We start from the raw sequence: 14,215 nt of genomic DNA on the forward strand, positions 1-14,215 counted from the left end.
CATCAAGGGACATTTTGTTCCTCCAAAAGTGGATTAGAAATAATTAGTGTCCTGTATCTTACTGCTTTCTCCTGTGAACTGTTAAAGGAGTTGGTTGACTAATTCCCAAACCTAGCCCTCAGGTGTTCCTTCAACTCTTGACCAATAAAGTACATACAAGAACTAGCAATTAAAGGAAAAGGAAATTTGAGGCTTTATGTGAATGACACAGTAAGGACACATTTACATCTCAAACAAGGCTCCCTATGAACACTTAACTAAAGAGATGCTTTGGATAAAGGCCCCGCTGGGTCTCCTTGTCTTCCCTCTCACCATCATTCACAGAGTGGAGATAGAGCGAGAAGGGAGAGGCTCCCTGTGCCCGCCACTTTGGGATCAAGAAATTCTTCCCTTCACCTCAGGGAGAGACAGGTAAGTTCAGGCTATGAATTGCTCCTCAGCAAAATCCCTCACTTCAATTTCGTGCAAAATAACTAAATCCTCTAGTTATGCGGCTAAATGATAACCATTCTTAGGTTCTTGCTATTTCCTGTATCATGCTGGTAAACCATTTCAAAACAGTAGAAACTTGAAGTCAGTGCCCTTTAGATCATGAGACTAATTTTTCTAACTTTTACTCTATCTGCACCACCTAAAGTTATGTGTGCAGTTGTGGTTAATAGCATATAGATTTGATTGTAATGAATATAGAACAGAGCTAGTTACTATCACTAGTTACATAATATTGTCACACTTCCATTTCTTATTAATGAAAATAGCATGGTATTTGTATATTTCATGTAATTAAATAATATTTATTATGTACTAGAATGCTTGGATATTAGCAAAATATACTATTAGCATTTTCATCATTATTAGATTAAATAGTAATTCCATTATAAGAGATGATTGGGACTTCTTGCTTTTGCTTTTTCTTTTTCTGATGAAGTAAAAAGTATGTAGATGTTGAGCTATTATTCCTGTTTCTATATATCAGTAGGCTAAAAGGTTCAGAAATGGATTTTGCCACATCAATTTGAGCCAAGGGCTTCTAATTTAATTCAAGCAACAGCTGCAGTGCATGCTATAATTTTTAGCAAAATGGTGGCTCTGTCCTGAGGAGAGCAGAAGATAAAATAGCCAATATCTAAAGAGGACAGTTAGAATAGTCACATACATTTCTGTGATATGACCTGTCTGGGGCAGGAGATGGACGGCATAGTGTTTTCTCCTTTGCTGGCAACAAAGCCTCTTCTTTCTTTAGCTGGAATCCATCATCAATGAATAGTCCCATCATTCTCACCCAATTGGAGCAGAATGAAGAAGAACATAATTTCAAGTTTTGGGTTGTTCTTTTTTTTACCTGTTAAGATAAAAATATTGATTAACATGACGACATTTTCAAAATTGTTTATTTTATGAATTAAACAACTTGGAGATGTTTGTCTAGGAAATGAAGCTACTGATTCTTTTAAGAACATGCTCTTGGCAGTCGGCCTTCACAATGAGTTCTCAATGTGTTTTCTTTCTCTATCTGCTTATGGGGGACTAAAGGGCTGGGGAGAAAAAAGCTTAGCCTTGTCTCTAAACTCAAAGTAGGATTCTGAGGTTAAAAATATTCTTTTAAGAGAAACAAATAGCAATGCCTTTAGCCCTCCCATCTCCTTCCTAAAGGAATTGGGAGATTCTGTGGTCAGTACTGTAAGCCAAAGCAGATATTTTCCCGCTCTTCTAGATATAAACTAAACAATGTACTTGTGAGGAAAGAGAGTTAGCAAATTGGGTGCTTATAAGACTTCTACAAAACCAAAATTTTAGGTAAGAAAAGCGAATACATAGTGTGGAACACACTCACACGTACACTTTATAAAGCGATTATTGCTGTGTGCTCCGCCATGAACTCCCACTCATAGAGACACTGAAGGACACGGCAGAACTTCCTTGTGTGGCTACCTGGTCCTAATCTTTACAAGTGTCGATTCACTTTCTCTCCCAAAGTTACTAGTGGAGGATTCCCACCTGTGACTTTTCTATTAGGAGCTGAGCACACAATCATTACACCGCCAGGACTCTTCCTAACACCATATCCCCCAACTTTTGAGGCTTTTAAAGTAGATTGTACTCTCTATCATAACTTTAATTTTTAATTAACTCATCTGAGTATTTATTTCAAAATAGAGATTCCAAGTATATATAGAAAACTTTCTGAGAGTCCAACTCACAGCAACCTACTATTGAACTTTCCAAGGTTATAAATCTTTTTAAGAGGAGACTGTCCACCTTCTCCCATTGAACTGCCGGTGAATTTGAACCTCTAACTTTCTGGTTATTAGCTCAGTGTATCATAGTCTTCTTCACCAGAGCACTTTGTTATCTATCTATCTATCTATCTATCTATCTATCTATCTATCTATCTATCTATCTATCTATCCATCCATCCCAAAGCACGAGAAGGATAACCCAGAGAGAGATCTCTTTTGAGATCTCTTTGACACTGTAGTCAGGCTAGCTGTAGACAGATGACTATCACCTGGCTCCAAAGGCACTTCCATTAGAACCGGCACTTCTGATGTACCTATACATCTGCCTAGCATGTCCTCTTGAATTCCATCTCAAACTTTATATTATTGTTACTAATTCCAGCTAGTGTTTCCATAACTCAAATTTCCTGAACAGTGGAAAAGTGGTTAGCATGCCAAAGTTTGTGTTGAGTTATTATATCGATTTATAGCTTCATTGTTGTTTAGCAAGCACAAAGGTGGAAAAGAAAATAACCTATAGATGAGTTATTGGACATAGCATTTTGATCAGAAGGAAAGGTGCACCCAATGTTTAGAGAAAATTGGTAGGTCCTATTAATGCTATGTTAGTAAATCTCATTCGTTCATTATTGGATAATAAAAATCTGTTAAATATGTGAACCAGCTATTGAATATTTCTGTTTGTTGCTAAGTCCAATGTGACTCCCAGTGATCCTACCCACAACAAACCTGAAACTCGTCCTATCTGGTACCGTTCTATTTCTAATGTGCTTGAGCCGGTTGTGTAATCACCGTATCAGCTCATCTTGGTGAAGGGGTTTTCATCATTTTCTTAACGTCTCTTTCGGCATGATATCCTTTTCAAAGGATTGGCTTCTTCTGCCAAAATGCTCAAAGTATATGAGAAAGTTTGTGTCTTTGCCTCCAAAAAGCATCCCTGTCGCACCTTCTTCAAGACAGAATTTTGAAAGAATTTTGCTTTTTTGCTAGTCCATGATATTTATTCAGTATTCCCCACCAACCTCACCTCATTGCTGTCATATTAGAATGGACTCAGCTGATCCTCCAGTGATGTTTTAGAGGGTAGAAATGATTCCAGAGGAGGTTGCCCATCTTTCTCTTGCAGAACAACAGGCGAGTTGGTGTGTACATTTGAATAATAGTGATATTAACAGGTCTTAATGTTGATGCTCACAACATTGGGAAAAAAAGAATAGATTTTAGTTTTAAGCTACTAATCGGAAAAAGGTAAACGATCTCCTGTGTGATTTAAAGCCTGTGAGGGCTGAACTGGAAGGTTGGTTACAAGTTGGTTCTAATTCAAAGGCAATGAAGTTTAAGTTTTTTAAGATTTTTCCAATCTCCCTTATTTGTTGTGCCAACTTTCACACACAGTCAGTCCTTTACTATCTTGCAAGGTCTGATCAAATTTAAGTGAGCTTTTTGTAAAATATCACTATAGTATAATTTAAATCTCTTTCCATTGTAGCTTTAGGAATTACATGTTCTACTTGACTATCTCAGCTCACCTTATTCCTTATTCCTGTTTTTCACTTGCCTAACTTCTCCAACTCTTGGTTTATGTACAAATGTTTCCCTCATTGTAAAATCTTGTGAGTTCTATAGACTTCTTTTCATATTTTGTTTTCTTTGAGAGAAAGCTTACAAATCATATTGGGGTTGTTTTTTCCATTCAGTTACTTATACATATTTCTTTATATAAATTCAATAAATTATATTGCTTTATAACTTTGATTATAATTGATCATTACAATTAATAATTAATTATCAATCCTATTGCATCATATGGCTCAATTGTCTGATTGAACTCTTATTTTACATTACCTTTCTTCTCATCTGACTTCTCTCTTTATTCATTTTCACTCCTCTCCTTCCTTCTCAGCCCTGATAACTACCCATGTAGAGACTTTTTTCTTTGGTTCCAGATTGCACTCCTGTTATGATAAATACCTTGGTGCTGGAGTTCTCATAGACCAGCCCTAAAACTATCAATAGCAGCATCATCTAAGAGCTTGTTAGAAAGACAGTAAGTTGTATTTCTAGACAACATTAAGTTGTAAATAGTAGCAAGAAATAGTGGCAAGAAGCTGCACTGTAAAGGCATGCAGTTCAAATCCACCAGGTGCCCCGCAGGAGAAAGATGGGTCGATTTCAACTCGATGGTACTCAGCAGCAACAACTGTTGTTGTTGTTGTTGTTCTTAGGTGCCGTAGAGTCGCCTGCGACTCATAGCGACCCTATGTACAACAGCCCTAAACTCCGCTCTGTCCTGTGCCAATCGCACTGTCTCTGACACTCCCATCCCAATTATCCCAGTCACTGAATCAATCCACCTCATAGAGGGCCTTCCTCTCCTGCGCTGTCCCTCCACCCTCCCAAGCATGATGTCCCTCTCCAGGGACCGGGCACTCCTCACAACATGTCCAAAGTATGTTAGACGGAGCCTCAGAATCCTTGCCTCCAAGGAGCCACCCGGTTTAACCCTTTCCAGGACTAATCTGTTTGTTTTCCTAGCAACAACTAGACCTACCAAATCAGAATCTCTGGGGGTCTGACTCCAAGATCTGTGTTTTTGTAATCCCTGAGGTTATTCTGACTCAAGCTGGGTCTGAAGACTGTTGCTGTGTACTGCGAGTCAGAACGGACTCATAAGTGACCTGTCAGTGGGTTTTCACAGGCAGCCCATCACATGGGAGGGGATTACTCATCTCTCGTCCAAGGAGTAGCAGGGGCATTCAAACCCTATGTCTTTGAATTGGGAGCACAACTCCTTACCACTAAGTTCCCTGTATCTGAAAAAACCCCACAGAGTCAAATGCCTTTGCATAGTCAACAAAGCCCAAATCTAAATTCTTCTAAGACTACCACCTTAATAAATTGCAATTGCAGATCTGTGTATCTATCTTTCCTATGTCTAAGTACTTGAGGACAGGGGCGATTTCCTTTCACCTTGAAAATTATAATGCTGAACATAATAATGCCTAATACCTATTAGATGATAAAGGAATGATTTTTAAAAGAAAAAGTTGTAAAAGGATGAAGCCTTGCTATTCGTATTTTAATGTTAGCATTCTCTTTTTCTAGACTCTGGGACTGCAATACACATATCCCTAGGGAGACATATATATATATATTTGAGAGAGAGAATGTAACCCATCAGCAGTCATTAACACCTAATGAGGTGTGAAGACCATGGTTTACTGGACAGTGTTTGAGTCAATCAGCTAAACTAGGATTTAAGTCCTGACTCTACCACTTCCTAGCTTATTAACCTAGGGAAAATTAACTGACCTCTTCGAGTCATCTTTTTATTTTCTTGTCTATGAAACAATGATGCTAATAACCAATTCACAAGATACCTGTGAATCAAGGCAAAATGTGCACGTCCCAAGGATCACATCAGCCGTCCAAGGCCTGCCCCTCTGCATAGCCTGGGTTCTCGGTCATAAAGGTGGATCTTGTTTTTCTACTTTCGCTGCTTTTCTCTGGGTTTAAGAAAGCATGTCTCTACTACTCGCCACGGATAAGAGAAAATGGGCGAGTCACATTTCTAAGATGAGACAGTATAATAAAGAGTAGGAAGATTCGTCGATAATCTGTGTTATACAGATGACACAACCATGCTTGCTGAAACTGAGGATGATTTGAAGGGCTTTCTGCAGAAGGTCAAGGACTGCAGCCTTCAATATGGACTGAGGCTCAATATAAAGAAGACAAAGATTCTCACCACTGGGTCCTTTGGCAGCATCATGATAGATGGTGAAGGGATTGAGATTGTTAACAGCTTTAGTTTGCTTGGCTCCACAACCAACACTCTTGGCACCAGCAGCCAGGAAATTAGAAGTGCACCTCATACAAGCCACCAGACTATTTTAACATAAACTGGATGAATAAAATAAACTAGTCACAGAAAAATTAAGACTGAGAAGATAAATCAGATGATGCAGGCGTCTTAGGATCAAATGAGATAAACTATATTAACCATCAGTGAGGTTGTAGTCTTTGCATAGCAATCAGAACAACAGTAAACAGAATAGGGTGTGTCAGTTATATAGAATGCATTCAAGGACTGGAGGTTTAATCAGCTCCTCATTTGCAGTTTGACATATTGTAGGTGAAGAAACCAAGGAAGGACCAAAAGAACGAGGTTTTAAATATGCAAGAGTCTTCTATATGCTAGGGTGGGTAGGAAAATAAAAAAGAGATAAAGAGTTATGCAACCTTTGAAATACTACATAGTTAAGGCTTCGGGTGTGTGATCTTGTGGTCACTCCCCCAAGCCTTGATAGCATCAAAGGAAAAACCTTTCCTTCTGATCTCAATCTAGTATTAGATCTTGCCTACATGCAAATACATAGTTAATCAAATGCCCAACAACTAAAGCTTTAGGAAACCTTACAACTAAGTGTGTCGACTTGCCCTTGAGTCCTTTCTTTCAGTAGAGTTTCAACGTAAAAGTTATTCAGGCAATGGATGTAAAACTGGTTTCCATGATCACGGCATAGTTGTACATATTTTGTCTAAAGATACTGCTTCTAGTCAAGGACAAGGGTGTTGAAGTTTGTTTGTGTCTAGCTTTTGCCTAGACTATGAGGTGAACAAAACCCCTTGGGTCTGATAGGGGAAGGACAAATATAGAAAAAGATAAGCACTAACTTCAACTTCTTTTGTATTTTGAGCAAAACCTATCTTTTTCCTGAATTCATTCTAAGCCCTTTCATCTTGAATAATAATCATAACAGACAGTTGAAGACTTTACAGAGTTAGACTTCTTTACTATGAAAAGCCCATGCAACTCTATTTTCTCCTAGTGTAACATGACAAGTTCTATACTCAGGGGTCTGCTACAAGCCCTATTAAACAAAGCCATTCTCAAAAGAGCAATTGCTAAACTACAATTTCCCTTTTCAAACACTAATAAATGTTATTGTATCTAAGAGGAGACTGACAGAAACATCCACTAATTTTCTTGAAAATATTGTATTGGATAGCCTACCTGGAAATAGTCAATTACATTCTTCTAAGCTATATTTATAAGAATCACTGCATACACTGGAAGCCTATAAATATTATATTTTCCCCTTTGACTTATTCCTTGAAATCCATAGCTAGATATCTAAATTTTGTTAACCTAACTGCCATATAATTTTCAGTGACTGGCAATTTCATTTGAATAGTTAAATCAATATTCTGGAATTCTTAACATTTCATTGGTTACTTGAAGTTTCTATCATAATAAATAATAATTTTAACCACACTTAAGAGCGATGATTTGAAAATACTCATAGCTGACCTTCCATTGAGTTTCAGAGCCTGTAAATCCCAAGAAGAGATATTATTTCTTTTTTTTTCCCCTCAGTGCTGCTATTGGATCCAAACTGTCAGAGAGGTATTGTCTTTCAGTTATCAGCACACCTCCTTACAGATGGTGTTACCAGAGGTCCCTAAACAATAATTTAAGATGGGTATATTGCCTTTTATTCTATCCGGTAAATTGAATTTAATGTCATCTAGGCCCAAATCTTTTACTTGCTTTTGTTGTTGTTGTTATGTGCCATCACGTCTCCTGCAACTCATAGCGACTCTATGGACAACAGCTCTGAACCCTGCGCTATCCTGAGCCAACATTACTGTCTCAGACACAACTACCCCATCCACTGAGTCAATCCATCTCATCGAGGATCATCCTCTCTTGCATTGTCCCTCATGAATAAGATTACTTAAGTTGTAGAATTAAGGTAAACAGACTAAACGATGAGTGTTTTGATAAACTATACAAATAATCATCTACAATCAACACTCTTGGTACTAGCAGCCAGGAAATTAAAAGACAAATTGCATTGGGAAAGTCTGTGGTCAGAGACCTCTCCAAGGTATTGAGGAGCAACAATGTCAGTCTGGAGAGTAAGGTGTGCCTGATAGAGGCCATGGTCTTTGCAATTAGTTACTGTGTGTCAGAGAGCTAGACAATGACTAGAGATGACAGGAGAGTTTGATGCCTTTGAGCTGTGGTGCTAGAGAAGAGTATGGACTATACCAAGGACTGGTAGGAGAACAATCAAGTTTGTCCTAGAGAAGGTGAAGCCAGGCTGCTCCTTGGAGGAAAGGATTCTTAAGCTCCGTCTCACGTACTTTGGACATGCTGCAAAGCGGGATCAGTCCTTGGAGAGGGATGCCATGCTTGGGAGGGTGGAGGGACAGCACAAGAGAGGAAAACCCTTGATGAGATGGATTGATTCTGTCACTGGGGTACTAGAGGTAGGGCTGTTGTACATAGAGTCACTGTGAGTCACAAGAGACTCGACGGCACATAACAACAACAACATTGTTATATTTGTCTTAAGAAAAGGTATGTTTATATGAAGTTGCCTTAACTTTCATTCATTAATGTGATCAAAACATATATAACATTATACCTTCTATAGAACATGATACTAATTATGATTACTACTCAAATTTGTGCACTAATATTGACAAAGAAGAAAAAACATTTTTATGAACTACAGTCTGAAAATCAACATGCAAATAAGATAACTATTGTTGATAAAAAAATGTTGAAAACAAAGAAGGATCAGTAGTTGAAAAATATAATTTTGGTAACAGAAACAACACTAGGATTCTATGATAGACTTTTGTAAAATCAAAAAATTACTGGTTGGAAATAAAGTTTCATACAACATATAGATAGTGATACACTTGGTCAAATCAACTGAAAGAGATGATGGAGAGCTCATCAGCCAAGGGACAACTTTGGAATAGACCACCAACTGCTTGTATGCAAGGTTAAAATGAAGCTGAGGCAAATTAATACAAGCCTGCAAGAACTGAAATACAACCTTTATTGTCCCACTTTAATTTGTTGTTGTTGTTTTTGTTTAATGCCGTTGAATCGTAGATGACTCATAGCGACACTGTGAATGAACAGCCTGAGCACTGTTCATACATAGAGTTTCCGGAGGCAAGCCATTTTGGAAGTGGATGCCGCTCCTGCTTCCAGGCTTGATTTAGTTGGGAAGCTCCAGCCAACACTGTCCACCATGGGTGCCCATTACCACAATTGGCACATCCCTGTCACAGGCTTCAGCATCACAGCAACCACGAGTTACAGCAACGCACAGACCAGTGCTATATCACCTAGAAGAATGTTTGACAGGAAGACAATTTGAACCTGGCCCAAGGGCCTGTGGCCCTTGGGCCCTTTGGGCTTAAGGCTGCCTCCTGGTTCAAACGTAGGTCCAGGCTGGCTAGCCTCACTCCAGGGACATAGCAAACCTGCACATCAAACACATTCCTGGAAAAGCAGTTGACTCCAAAAGCCTGCCACGATTCCTGCACTCCCACCACCATGCTCCTGCCTTCTGGCAAGGAGAGCTTCCCAAGAGCTGGGAGGAGCCGGCCAAACCAGGAACAACATGGCCACTACTTCCCACTTTAATTTAGACATCTCAAAATCAGATTAGATTCACTGGGCACTAATAAGTAAAGATCTGAGAAGTTGTGACATGAGACCATGTCAACTCATCTCACAGCATCAAAAATAGAGGGAAAGATTATTTAAAAGACTAAAAAGGAAATAAGAAAAGCAGTATCATTCACAATAGCCAATTTCAAGATGAAATACTTAGGAATAAACCTAACTAGAGACCAATACAAGAAACAAAGGGAAACCAGTTAAATGGAAGAATATTTCCTGCTTATGGGAGCAGAAGACTCAGAACTGTGACAGTATCAATCTTACCAAAAGCAATCTAATCTGGGAGTTCAACACAATCCCAATACGGTTATCAATGTCATTCTTCAAGGATTTAGAAAAGGCAAGTTTCAATTATATTTGCAAAGTAAAGAGACCCTGAATAAGAAAAGCTGTTGTGAAAAAAAATAAAAGCAATATAGGAGCCACTACATCTGCGATCTCAAAATCTAATTACAACCATAGTAATCAAAGCAGCATGGGAAGCAGGAGTGGCATCCAATTCCAGAACTAGATGCCTCTAAAAACTATATATTCTATAAAAATACAGAAATGATGTTAGTTGTAGAGCAGAGCTCATGTCTTGTGCAAGGGTCACTATGAATCTTATTTGACTTGACAACACTTAACCACTGCTAAATGAGACTAGTGTTGTTATGTCTGGAGGAACATTGTTCCACTTTGTACATCACTCTTTGTCAATGTGCTGTATGAAGTAACCTGGGTTTGTTATGATGCTGAGCGTTGTGTCATTGGCGTATCAAATACCTTAATAATTCCCCAATGTGGACAGTATTTGTTGGAGCTCCCAGTTGTAAAACAGGTTTAGAAGCAGGAGTAGCATCCACTTCCTAAACCACATACCTATGGAAACCCTATGAACTTGGAGTAATGATGACAGTTATGGAAAAGCACTAGGTCTTTTGTTCACAGAGTGGCTATGAGTCATGCTCTACTTGAAGGCAATCAACAACAACAACATTCCAAAAAGAACCAGAACTTTATGATGTGGTTGATACCAGGGACAGGAAAGGAGAAAAAGTATAGGTTAGACTAATAAAAGTGCTGGAAAAAAATTCTAAATGATGAAAGCATTTTAAAGATTGTAGAAATAGGCATGAAAATATTTCAACTGACCAAATTTACAAAACAAGTAAGTAACAACACTAATGCATTGCAATAATCTGTTCAATAAAGTAGAATGCCATAGCTTCAGACTAATAAAGAATAAGATTAACAAGTAAACAAGCCAATAAATGAGAGGGGAAAAATACAACTCTTAAAGTAGAATGTCTGCTCACAGACACAAATTGTATGTTATAGCAAGAAAGGATTCATTTGCAATACCTATGAGGGAACCCTATTTCAGAATACAAATCAGGTGATAAATGATAAATTATTGAAGAAAATTGATAAGGAACAGGACACTTTTATCATTTCATAGTATTTCACCTTGCTGCTTTGAAAATGGTAGACGCTTTTTGGGCCACAACCTTAAGTGACCTAGTATAGGTACCATCTACAACCCTAGGCCAAGGTTGTATAAGGTGCCTTCTGATGGGCTGCGATAAGAAGGTACCACTTACGTTGTAGTCTCACAAAGTATGCATGACCTAAATGTATCACGGATTTCTGGAGTCAAGCTATTTACAGAAGTGGATGCCACTCCTGCTTCTGAATAGCTTGCCTCAGGAAACCATATGAATCTGGAGAAAGGATGAAAGTCATGCACGCCAAGTGCCAAGGGCTTTCGTTCATAGGGTTGCTATGAGTTGCCTACGACTCAACAACACTTAACAACAACAACAAATGTATCACGAGCTCCTATCAACAAAACCTGATTTAAGAGGCATTCTAAGGGATAATTGGCCAATAGTAAGTAGTTACATTGGCAACTGACAGACTGGAGGTTGGTTGGAATCCACCAGCTGCTCTGTGGAAGAAGGAGAGACAGTCTCCTCCTGGGTGACTTAGTGCCTTTGAAAATCCACTGGGGGGTCGACCATGAGTCAGTTCAGACTACAGAGCACATAACAAGGGAGCTCAGGTGACCTGGATAAGGAGCCATGTTACCAACACAATGACGTGCAGTTCAAAACCTGCTTAGAGGGTCAGCTGTGGGTCAGCTCAACTTCACTATAAGTAGTTCAGTTGAACTGGTCTGGTGGCAAGAAGCTGCACTGCCATCCCAAGGCACACAGTTCAAGGCCACCGTCTGCACTGTGGGAGAAGGATGGGCAATCACTTCCTGTCTGATTAACTGCTTCTGAAAACCCATCAGAGGTCAGCTATGGTTGGTTCTGACTATGGTATGCAACAACAACAACATTACAAAAATCTGTCTAAAAATGTAAAAAACATCACTTAAATAAGATATTAGTGATAAACCAGCATTTTCTAATTTGTAACTGGTAATAATTACCTGACTGCCAAGAAAACAAACAGATTCATCCTAGAGAGGGTTAAACCAGGCTGCTCCTTGGAGGCAAGGATTCTGGGGCTTCGCCTGACATGCTTTGGACATGTTGAAAGGAGAGACAGGTCTTTAGAGAGGGACATCATGCTGGGTAGAGTAGAGGGACAGCGCAGGAGGAGAAGACCCTCTATGAGGTGGATTGATTCAGTGACTGGGGTAATCGGGATGGGTGTGTCAGAGGCAATGAGATTGGCACAGGATAGAGCAGGGTTTAGGGCTGTTGTACATAGGGTCGCTATGAGTCGCAAACGACTCGATGGCACATAACAACAACAAGTACACAGTATGTTTTCCAAGATTAATAGTATATTGTATACATGAAATGAGGCACAATAAATTAAGTTTATGTTTAACAAGATTCAAGAAGATATAGTATAAATTACATATTTACACAGCAATATAGATATACATTTGTGAAGATCTATCTCACACAGATAAGCATTTACTAGTTTATTATTACTTAAATATTATAGAGATGTCATTTATTGTTAAATAAGTTAGATAATTATTATTCAATAATTCAATAGAAATATATTAATACATTTATACATTATGCAGTGGATTTTTGAGGATACAAATTGTAACGAGAGGAGCTTGCCAAATTTCTCCTTCTGAGACGCTGTTGGCCAATTCAAGTCTCCTGAGCTGTTGGGTGTGCAGTGTAACTTGCTGTGGACCCAGCCAGAGCCCCATAAATAACACAAACAGCAAGGGCATGCTTGCACTGGTCTTGCTTGCAAGTCCGTAATTAAGTTTACTGTATTTAAAAATATACCTTTCTCAATCCAGGTTAGTACATATCAGAATACAATAATATCTGAGGAACATAGAAAGCTTTTAAATATGCCACTTTATATAAATGTGCTAACATTTGATTCCATTTGGTATCTCCTGGCAGTAGATACAAGTAATATTAACAAAGGAGATTTTAATAAATCTTCCGGGCATTAGGTTAAACCCCACAAAGCTCTGAAATAAAGTATCTCCATGCTCTTCATGTTGTTTTTTATGACCCTTGTGGTGCAATAAGACACTTGTTTCTAAGCAGCAGTGCTAAACTGAGTAAGAGTAATTATTATTGACACGTAATGTAATTACCAATAATGTATTGGGTTCAAACGAAGAGGAGCGTTTTAATCTTCACACGAAGGGATTGATGTGCTTTGCTCCCATTTGCGTTAATGGCAAGTATTCCCATGAATCTCAGTGTCAACAGAAGAAAAATGTACTCTGAAGAACACACATCAGAAATTCAAGCTGTTTTATTTAGCAGAAAGAACAGAGCTCCCTGAGAAAACTCTATTTCTTAAATGAAAAGCAATTTCTACTCCACCAAGCATAACCAAAGACGCCCTGCCCTTCCAGACTTTTCCTGTGTGCTCTCTCCGCAGAAGACAGTCCTATTCCCTGGAGGCTTCTGCTAAAACCACATGAATCTTCCTGAGGACCATAATCATGTGTTCAGAAGTACTACCCTTACTCCAATAAAATCTCTGCTGAAAATTCCACAGAAAACGAACTTTTCTACATACAGGAAATATGGATAGACAGTGGTCTCTATTTTATGAAAGATCTTTTTCTTCCATGTTTCTTTTCCAGTGGAAATTAAAAAAAATATTATTATTATCAATATTCAGACAAAGAAAAGAAACTAGGATGTAAAAAATGTCCAACCGCATCCACCCAAATTTCACTTACATAAGTGTCTATTTCAAGAACAATGAAATATCAATAATTTAGAAAAGCCCCATCCAAATTGACTTAATGATGAATTCCAGCAAATATTTAACGTAGCAAGTTGAGTCATTTCAATTATTTATTACTGTTTAAATAATCTTCAAGTGTGAAAACAACACACATATTTAAATTTATTAATTTGAGATCCTTCAGGGAACTCTTTTATGAACAGATAAAAATTATTTGTTATGAGCATGCTGTGGGCCTATAAGTTAAACAATGTCGCTAAAGTGTCCCCAAAGGTGGAGGAAATAAATTGTAGAATATCTA

The sequence above is a fragment of the Elephantulus edwardii genome, unplaced genomic scaffold (assembly GCF_000299155.1).
Source record: "Elephantulus edwardii isolate Elephantulus edwardi_28Jun2011 unplaced genomic scaffold, EleEdw1.0 scaffold00118, whole genome shotgun sequence".
Classification (NCBI taxonomy): domain Eukaryota; kingdom Metazoa; phylum Chordata; class Mammalia; order Macroscelidea; family Macroscelididae; genus Elephantulus; species Elephantulus edwardii.